Raw genomic sequence first — 10438 nt, 5'->3', positions numbered from 1 at the left:
AACAACAACAACAACAGGTGACCCTTTGTTTTTCTCATGGTTTTAGTATTCTGTCCTTATCTTTTAATTTGGATAATTTAACTATGAAATATCTTGATGTTTTTGTTTTCATGTCTACTCAGTTTGGTGTTTGCTATGCTTCTTGAATATGTATTTCCCTGTTCTTCAAAATACCTGGGAAGCTTTCTTCTAGTACTTCTTCCAAAATTTTCTCAGTGATTTTCCTGTCACTCCCATGTTCTGGAATTCCAGATATATGTATGTTGTTCTTTTTGATGTCATCCCACACTATTCCAATATTTGCATCATTTTCTTTACATCTCATCTCTGATTTTCTTCTAATATGTTTCCAGGGAAGCTCTTGTCTTCCAGCTCACTAACTCTCTGTCCCATCTCTTCAGATCTACATTTTTGTCACCAGCATGTTTGACACTTCTGCCAATTCTGTCTTAATACTCTGGATTGCATTTTCATGTTTTTCTTTTATTTCCAGGAGTGGCATCCACTTCCGAAATGGCTTGTCTCTGGAAACTCTATTGGTGTTCCTGTTGCTGGACAGTGGGAGGCAGCAGTTGGGTGGTCTCCAGGAAGTGGGGCAGTGAGTGGTCTAGTGCCCTGGATGGGCCTGTGGTTTGGGCCATATGGAATCTGCATCTCCTCAACCTAGCAGGCAGTGTTTCTGTTGAGACCAGGGTGTGAGTGCACATGGGCTGAACCACAGTCTTTAGCAAATGCTGAGGAAGTGGTGGCAAGAAGACTTTTCCGGGCTAGCCATGACACACAGGCCTTGGCATCTTGCTGAGAATCTTTGGGGTTTTTATGCTGAATTTCAATCCATATTGAAGACTATAGATGGAGAAAGTATGAAAGTTGTCAATTATTTAATTTTATTTGGATCTATAAGCAGTACCTTTGGTAGCATCAGTCACAAAATCAATAGATATGTTTCATTGGGGAAATCTTATTTCAAATACTCTCTTGTTCTAAAAACCAAGGACGTTACTTTAAATATTAAAGTATACCTGAGCCAAGCCATAGTTTTTCCATTTGTTTGGTATGTATCTGAAAGTTAGACAATGATTAAGAATTACAGAAAAAGAAACACTGCATGGTTCAAAATTGGGAAGGGTGTACGCCAGGGATGAGTCCTATCTCCATACTTTCTCAACCTATATACAGAACAGATTATCTGGGAGGAAGGGCTCTATGAGTAGAAGTGTGGCATCAGGATTGGTGGAAGATCCATCAACAATCTGTGTTATGCAGATGATACAACCCTGCTTGCTGAAGAGGGTCAAGGAATGTAGCCTTCAATATGGATTGAAGCTCAATATCAAGAAGACAAAGATTCTCACCACTGGACCAATTGGCAGCATCATGATGGATGGTGAAGAGATTGAGATTGTTCACAGCTTTAGTTTGCTTGTCTCCACAGTCAACACTCTTGGAACCAGCAGCCAGTAAATTAAAGGACATATTGAGATTGGAAAGTCTTCTGTTAGAGACCTATCTGAAGTACTGAAGAGCAATTGTGCCACTCTGGAGACTAAGGTGTACCTGATACAGGCCATGGTCTTTGCAATCACTTGTTATGCATCAGAGAGTTGGACAATGACTAGGGAAGATAGAAGGAAAATTGATGCCTTTGAGCTGTGATGCTGGAGAAGAGTATTGAATGTACCATGGACTGCTAGAAAAACAAACAGATTCATCCTGGAAAGGGTTAAACTGGGTGGCTCCTTGGAGGCAAGGATTCAGAGGCTCCGTCTAACATACTTTGGACATGTTGTGAGGAGAGACCGGTTCTTGGAGAAGGACATCATGCTTGGTAGGGTGGAGGGACAGCACAGGAGGGGAAGGCCCTCTATGAGGTGGATTGATTCAGTGACTGGGGTAATCAGGATGGTTGTGTTGGAGACAGTGCAATTGGCACAGGACAGAGAGAGTGTACGGCTATTGTACATAGGGTCACTATAAGTCACAAGTGACTTGACAGCACATAACAACAACATGGGTTGTAAAAAGGACAAATAAGTCTGTTTTGAAGAAAAGACAACTAGAGTGCTCATTAGAGGTAAGTAAGGTGAAATCTCCTCTCATTTACTTTGGATATTTTATCAGGAGGAAGCAGTCCTTGCACAGAGATAGCATGCTGGGAAAGGTAAAGAATCTGAGAAAAAAGATGAAAACTGACACAGCAATTGCAACAATGGGCTTGAGTAAGACAGAGATCATAAGGATAACACAGGATATGATGAGGTTTAGATCTCTTGTTGTTGTTGTTGTTGTTATGGGCTGATGAGTTGATTATGACTCATAGTGACCTATGAAAAATGGCTCTGAACCTTACCTTATCCTTAGCCAACCTACCTTCACTGATCTGACATACCTGGCCCGCAGTCACTATGTCGATCCATCTCATCCAGGGTACTCCTCTTCTGTGCTGATCCTTCTAGTAATTAAGAGTTTATCTTTCAATGTGAATTTTCTAGCCATTACCTGACTTGAGCATGTGGATCTGTAGGAACATATGAAGAGGGAATGCTGGCCTATCCACAAGAAGATTGCCTATCTCATTAATCCACAAGGAGATTTATCAGTCACACTAATCTCACAAGAGGATTGGCTAGTCTCCCCATTAAGTGAGTGATCCAGCAGCAGAAAGATGAAACCTCACCACTAGGAAAAGAGCAAGCAAGAGGAACTACATGACAACAGCAGTAGCAGCCACAGTAAAAAACCATAGACCTAACATGAGATGGGACCTTGAGTTTGCTACACATTGGATAAAGTGTTAAGACCCTTTGCCCAAGTTTGTTGGACACTATGGGTGGGGATAGCCAATAGTGGCAGGATTGAAAACTTTGTAATATTGGCCTAAAGCCACAAGGCTCAAGGCTGGGATGTCTGAGAGCACATTTCAGAAGCTATCTTGACAAAATTCTTGCTACTGACCTAGATTATAACCTTTTAGGCCTCTCTAATATAGTCCTCTGTGGTTTGTGAACTATCACATGGGATTTTTGACCCAGTAAATCAGTATAATTGATGTTGAGATGACTAGAAAGAGATACAGGAGTGTGGGAGGTTCTGACCTCAGGGGAATTAGTTTTGTGTTGTTGAAACTGTTGACAGGAATAGTTCCCCTTTGTGAAGTTGGTAAAGGTTAGATATGGCCATCCCCACGTAGTCCTTGCTCTTTTTACAACTTCCAAGCATAGCGTTCTTCTCCAAGGACTGGTCTTTCCAGGCAACCTGCCTTCTTTGTAAGTATACTTCATGGTATCTACAATATGAGTAGGTCTGACTTGATGCCAATGAGTTCAGTTCAGTTCTGTGAAGGAGAAGGTTGTTCTTATGTGCTACCAAGTTGTATTCAACCTATAGCTAACCCTCCAGTGAGTTTTCAAAGGCTGTGTATTGCTTGGGAGAAGATTGTCCATCTTTCTCCTGAAGAGTAGCTGGTGGATTCAAACCTTCTGCTTTTGGTTTGGTAGCCCTATTCCTTACCACTAAGTCACCAGAGTGTAATTGGGGAAAGGGCTGAAAAGCAAAGGAGGGAAGAGAATAGAGTGGAGAGGGAAAGCAACAAAATAGTAAGGGAAAGAGGAGACAAAGGGCTGAAACTATGGGTGCTATTACATCTGTCTCATCTCATCTGCTTTACAACACTCTTCCACTTAAAACTGAGACTAGTGCTGAGACATACGTGTTCATTCAGGGGGGAAAAAATCAATACACATCTCCTAATGCTCTTGGCACCAGCAGCCAGGAAATTAAAAGACGTATTGCCATGGGAAAGTCTGCTGTTAGGGACCTCTCTAAAGTACTCAAGAGCAACGGTGTGTCTCTGGAGACAAAGGTGTGTCTGGTACAGGCCATGGTCTTTGCAATCACTTGTTATGCATCAGAGAGCTGGACAATGACCAAGGAGGATAGAAGGAGAATTGATGCTTTTGAGCTTTGGTGTTGGAGAAGAGTGCTGAAGGTGCCATGCACTGCTAAGAGAACAAACAGATTCATCCTGGAGAGGGTTAAACCGAGCTGCTCCTTGGAGGCAAGGATTCTGAGGCTTCACCTGACATACTTTGGTCATGTTGCCAGGTCTTTGGAGAGGGACATCATGCTTGGGAGGGTGGAGGGCAGGCGCAGGAGGGGAAGGCCCTCTGGGAGATGGATTGATTCGGTGACTGGGGCAATAGGGATGAGTGTATCGGAGGCAATGAGATTGGCACAGGACAGAGCAGAGTTTAGAGCTGTTGTACATAGGGTCGCTATGAGTCGCAAGCCACTCGACGGTGCATAACAACAACAACAACAACAACAACAACAACAACAATGCAAAGGAGCTGTGCTGCTGATCCAAATGCAGGCCATTTGAGTCCACCAGCTGCTCTGTGGGGGAAAAGATGGGCAATCTTCTTTCAGATGTTCAGCCTCTGAAAACCCACTGGAGGGTCAGTTATGAGTTAGCTCTGACTCAATGGCACATAACAAAAACAATGCCAAATGTTAAGACTTTGTGATGAGAATATCATCAATTCAAGTTTTCAGAAAGTAGATAGGAGAACATATAGAAAATACAGTTATAGTGTTCTCACTTCCCAGAGTTGGGAGTTTTCTTTTATGCTTTGCTTTTATTTTACTTCCTTTCATTGCTTTTCAGATATCACTTTCTGTATGTCTTCAGACATTTACTCCATGTGTATGTAGGTATCTCTGGACTTGGAGTAGAGCACAGCAAATCAAGAGTTAGGCTGTTCTTGATAGAAACAGGATTTCCTTACTCTCTTGCCAGGGTAATTTTATATTCTCCTGTTTCATTTTTCAGTTAGTTCTTCCTCTGCCTTCTCATTATCATTCTCCCTCCTTTCTTGGGTTTTTCTCCCATAAGATGTAGATCCAGAAATAAAATGACTGCCCTGATACTTATCCTGGCCTGGCCACTTCTCCTAAGGGCTCTTGTCTCCGATGCAAGCCTTGGTGTTCAGCACACAGGTTGTTGGCCTACCATCTCTGTATTCCCAGGATTGACTTGAGGAGCCAAGGAGAGGTGGTTGGAGGCTCACTCTGCTGCTGGACCTGGTGTGATACAGCTGTCCCCTGTTTTACCTGCAAAGTAATTAAACTGTAAACAAACCTCCTGGGATGCCAGAGCCTTTTAAGGCCCAAACTTTCTTGCCATCTGTGTTCTCCTCAAGGCAGATTGTGCTTGGCAGGCCTTCCTGCTCTCCAAAGCAGCATTTATCAATCCACATAGCCAGTGCTTGCCAACTCTCTGCTAAGCAAACATCGCAACTTGTTTTGTAGGCTCAGAAGGAAACTCACGTCTCAAGGAGCAAGCTCAGAAATACTTTGTGAAATGTTTTTACAGGAAATAGTGTCAAACCCCCAACATACAAGCGTGACTTGCTTGCTACTCATGGCCATGCTATGCTTCAAAAGCCAAGACCAGAAGACTGACTTTGCAGCCTCCCAAGGAAGGAGGTTGAACAATCAGAGCCTAACTCTCAGGTAAATAGTCCCTATGACCTATGCCAACTTGGCCATGCTCATATTTTATGTTCATTTGGGTAGTTACTTAAGAGCAGTCAAAAGGGTTGAGGTCAGTAGGAGTTAATTGTGACCTTGTAACCTAACTTGAACTCATTAATTAATTGTCTGTTAGTAAGTGGACATACAGCATTTAATAAACTTTGAAGTATCACTTGATAATTTGATTTTTTTGGTAAGTATCTAAATTAATTCCAATACTCCAAAGTGTTAAAACTACTGTACCCAACTGTGCATAATATCGGAAACATGCTTCTCTTACATGCTTCTCATTTGAGTTTTGAGAGATTTAAGAGACCTGGAAAAGCCAGTGGGAGGATGCCCACAGAATATAACATTTGAAGGAGATGGAATCTACATTATACATGCTCTTTAACTTTTTAAAATTTTATAAGGCTTTATAGAGCCCAAGTGCAAATATTATGTTTTAAAAAGAGGACTGAATATTCCTCTTGGACTACTAGATCTGAGTACAAGCCTTGGGAAATCATATGTATTTTTAAAAAGACTGTGGCTGATTCTGAGCACAGTCTTGCTTTTAAAGTATTGGTACTGAATTAGCTAGAAGCCACTTTCGAGTTTGCCCTCCCAAGTTCTAGAACCTCCAACAGCAGAAAAATACTATATTTTTCTGTACCCAGAGTTGCACTGTGATCTCAGGGAAGCAGTTTAACATATCAGAGCATCAATTTTCCCACAATAAAGTATTTTTTCACAATTTGATGGGTGGGTGGTGAGGGAAATTGAAAGAATTTGTTCTTGAAAACAATCTATTTGAATTTTGTTAATAAACCAATAGAGAATTTTTAAAAAAATAGTAAAAAAAAAAACCCTGAGCACTTTGACTATGACCTTTGAAATGCATCTCTCTTTGACAAGAAGTATATATTGGAGGAGGAGAAGCCGTACTGCATGAAGAGCTTCAAGACTCTTTTTGCAAACAACTGCGAGGAGTGCAAGAAGCCTATTGACTGTGACTACAAGGACTCATCTTACAATGACTGGCACTGGTATGAGACCTGTTTCAATTGCTCACAGTTCAAGAACTCGCTGGTAGTCAAGCCCTTTGCTAACAAGACACAACAACTTTGCTCTGTACATAATGCTACTCCAATGAGTACACTTCCAAATGTCATGACTCCAAGAAGACCATCTTGCCAGGAACCCACAAGATGTAGTAGGAGGGCAGCAGCTGACATGAGGCCTGTTTCATCTGCCATCGCTGCCAGCAGGCAACTGGAATAAAGAGTTTCATCCCTCAAGACAATCAGAGTTTCTGTGTGCCCTGCTATGAGAAATAATATGCCATGCAGTGTGTTCAGTGCAAAAAGCCAACGGAGAGTCACCTAATGAGCAGTATTGGCACAAGTAGTGCTTTGTGTGCACTGCCTACAAGAAGAAGTTGTCAGGGCAGCATTTCACATCTGGAGATGAGTTGGCATACTGCCTGAACAGCTTCTGTGACTCATATGCCAAGATGTGTGCTCGGTATACCAACCCAGTTAGTGGAATCAGAGGCACAAAGTACATCTTCTTTGAAGAGCAACAGTGGCATAATGATTACTGTAACTGCAAGAAGAGCTCCCAGTCATTGGTGGGGTGAGGCTTCCTCACAGAAAGGGACAATACCCTCTGCTCTGACCATGGAAAAGATAGCTGAAGGAGAGTGGGAAAAGTAGTTGCTTAAAGTATGCAGAGATGGATGTTTTCATTCTCAGCCAGGCAATGCTGGGTTCTGATTTTCATCAGGCGTTCCTCTTGTGCTTCTTCTCAGTAACATTCACATTTGTTTAGACTGGCATGGGGCATTTTGACTCAGATGATCATATGACATGTTACTCTGGAGATGAAAAGGTGAGAAAAAATGGGGTTGCTTTCATAGTTAAAACAGTAATTTCTAGACCCATCTTGAAGTACAACATTGTGAGTGACAGGATAATATCCATACACTTACAAGGAAGTCCAGTGAATACCACTGTCTTTCAGATATATACACCAACAACCAGAGCCAAAGAAGAAATAGATGATTTCTACCAACTTTGACAGTCAGAGATCGATTGAACATGCAATCAAGATGCTTTGATAATAATGAGTGACTGGAATGCAAAAAGTTCGGAACAGAAAAGAAGATCAGTAGTTGGAAAACACGGACTAAGTAACATAAATGAAGCTGGAGATAGAATGATTGAATTTTGCACGACCAATGACTTATTCATTGCAAATACATTTTTGTTTAGACATTCCTCTAGGTCGTATAGCCCTGGTGTACAAGTTGTCATCCCGCAGTCACTTGTGGTTTCTGTGAGGCTGAACACTGTGACACAAATGTGTCAAATGCGTTAATAGTTGGCTACCCAATGTGGACAGAAAGTGGGGTGGAGCTCCCCGATTAAAACAAGCGTGGAAAGTGAGTGGCATCCAATTTCATAATAGCTTGCCTCTGGAAACCCTATGAACCTGGAGAGAGGATGAAAGGCACCCAAGCGTCGAGGACTTTCCTTCATAGGGTCGTTATGAGTAACCTGCGACTTGACGGCACTTAACAACAACTAGAGAAATAAACGAAGGTTATATACATGGATTTCATCTGATGATATACATAGGAATCAGATCGATTCCATCTTCAGCAAGAACGGCTGAAGAAGCTCAATATCAGCTGTGAAAACTAGGCCAAGAGCTGATTGTGGAACAGACCAGAAGCTACTTACTCATATGCAAGTTCAAGCTGAAGCTAAGGAACATTAAACGGAATCCACAGGAACCAAAATATGACTTTGAGTTCATCCCACCTGAATTTTAGAACCATCTCAGGAACAGCTTTGAGGCCTTGAACTATGAACAAAGACCTAATGAGTTGTAGGAGGATGTCAAATGTATCATCCAGGGAGACTGCAAACGGTCATTACAAAGACAGAAGAGGGGGGAAAAGACCAAAATGGATGTCAGAAGAAACTCTGAAGATTGCACTGGAGTGCAGAGAAGCCAAAGCAGAAGGAAGAATTCAAGATACTAAAGAGCTGAACAGAAGATTCCAAAAGGGAGCATGGGATGACAAAGCAAAATATTACAATGAAATGTGCAAGGAGCTGGAGTCAGAAAATCAAAAGGACCGAACTCGCTCAGCATTTCTTAAGTTCAAGGAACTGAAGAACAAATTCAAACCTCGTGTTGCTATAATCAAGGATGCTTTCAGCAGAATATTAATTGATCCAGGAAGTATTAAAAGAAGATGGAAAGAATATACTGAGTCACGGTATCAAAAGGAATTGGCAGACACAGAATAATTTAATGAAACAACAAATGAGCAAGAGCCTATGGTGATGAAGAAAGAAGTTCAAGCTGCTTTGAAAGAAAGCAAAAAATAAGGCCCCAGGAACAGATGGTATACTAATTGAGTTATTTCAGCTAACGGATGCTGCTCTGGACGTGCTCACCAAGTTGTGCCAAGAAATCTGGAGAACGACCACTCGGCCAACTGACTGGAAGAGATCGATATTTGTTCCCATTTCAAAGAAAGGTGACCCAACAGAGTGTGGAAACTATAGAACAATCTCATTGATTATACATGCAAGCAAGATTCTACTGAAGATTATCCAAAAACTACTGGAACAGCACATCAGCAGAGAACTGCTAGAAGTCTAGGCTGGGTTTAGAAGGAGTCGTGGTACTAGGGATATTGTAGCTGATGTTAGATGGATCTTAGCTGAAAGTAGGGAATATCAGAGGAATGTCTATATGTGTTTCATTGATTATGCAAAGGTGTTTGACTGTGTGGATCGCAACAAATTGTGGCTAACTCTGAGAAGAATGGAAACCCCAGAACACTTGATTGTGCTAATGAGAAACCTATTCTTGGACCAAGAAAGAGGCAGTCGTCAGAACAGAGCAAGAAAACACTGCTTGGTTCAAAATTGGGAAGGGTGTACTGTACGCCAGGGATGTGTCTTATCTCCATACCTTTTCAACCTGTATGCAGAACAGATTATCTGAGAGGCTGGGCTTTATGAGGAGAAGTATGGCATCAGGATTTGTGGAAGATCTATCAACAATCCGCGTTATGCAGATGACACAACCCTGCTTGCTAAAACTGAGGAGGACATGAAATGCTTGCTGCAGAGGGTCAAGGACGGTAGCCTTCAGTATAGATTGAGGCTCAATGTCCAGAAGACAAAGGTTCTCACCACTGGAACAATTGGCAGCAACAGGATGGATGGTGAAGAGATTGAGATTGTTAACAACTTTAGTCTGCATGGCTCCATGGTCAACACTCTTGACACCAGTAGCCAGGGAGTTAAAAGACATATTGCGATGGAAAAGTCTGCTGTTAGGGACCTCTCCAAAGTACTGAAGAGCAATGGTGCCACTCTGGAGACTAAGGTGTATCTGATACAGGCCATGGTATTTACAATCACCTGTTATGCATCAGAGAGTTGGACAATGACTAGGACGGACAGAAGGAGAATTGATGCTTTTGAGCTGTGGTGCTGGAGAAGAGTATTGAATGTACCATGGACTGCCAAGAAAACAAACAGATTCATCCTAGAGAGGGTTAAATGAGGCTGCTCCTTGGAGGCAAGGATTCTGGGGCTTCATCTGACATACTTTGGACATGTTGTAAGGACGGACAGGTCCTTGGAGTGGGACATCAATCTTGGTAGGGTGGAGGGACAGCGCAGGACGGGAAGACCCTCTATGAGGTGGATTGATTCAGTGACTGGGATAATCGGATGGGTGTGTCAGAGACAGTGTGATTGGCACAGGATAGAGCAGGGTTTAGGGTTGTTGTACATAGGGTAGGTATGAGTCGCAAGTGATTAGACGGCACATAACAACAACAACCATCTTTGAGTCAAGGGAGCACTAATTCATCTGAGAATAAACATCA

At 42.2% G+C, this 10438-nt stretch overlaps 1 pseudogene; it reads left to right on the top strand.

The window, feature by feature from the left end:
- Nucleotides 1–6423: 6423 nt before the first annotated feature.
- LOC102864929 lies at nucleotides 6424–7213 on the top strand (annotated as a pseudogene).
- Nucleotides 7214–10438: the final 3225 nt, after the last annotated feature.

Source organism: Elephantulus edwardii, unplaced genomic scaffold (genome assembly GCF_000299155.1).
Source record: "Elephantulus edwardii isolate Elephantulus edwardi_28Jun2011 unplaced genomic scaffold, EleEdw1.0 scaffold00016, whole genome shotgun sequence".
Lineage (NCBI taxonomy): Eukaryota > Metazoa > Chordata > Mammalia > Macroscelidea > Macroscelididae > Elephantulus > Elephantulus edwardii.
The sequence above is the reverse complement of the archived record's forward strand: the minus strand, read 5'-3'. Positions and strand labels throughout refer to the sequence as shown.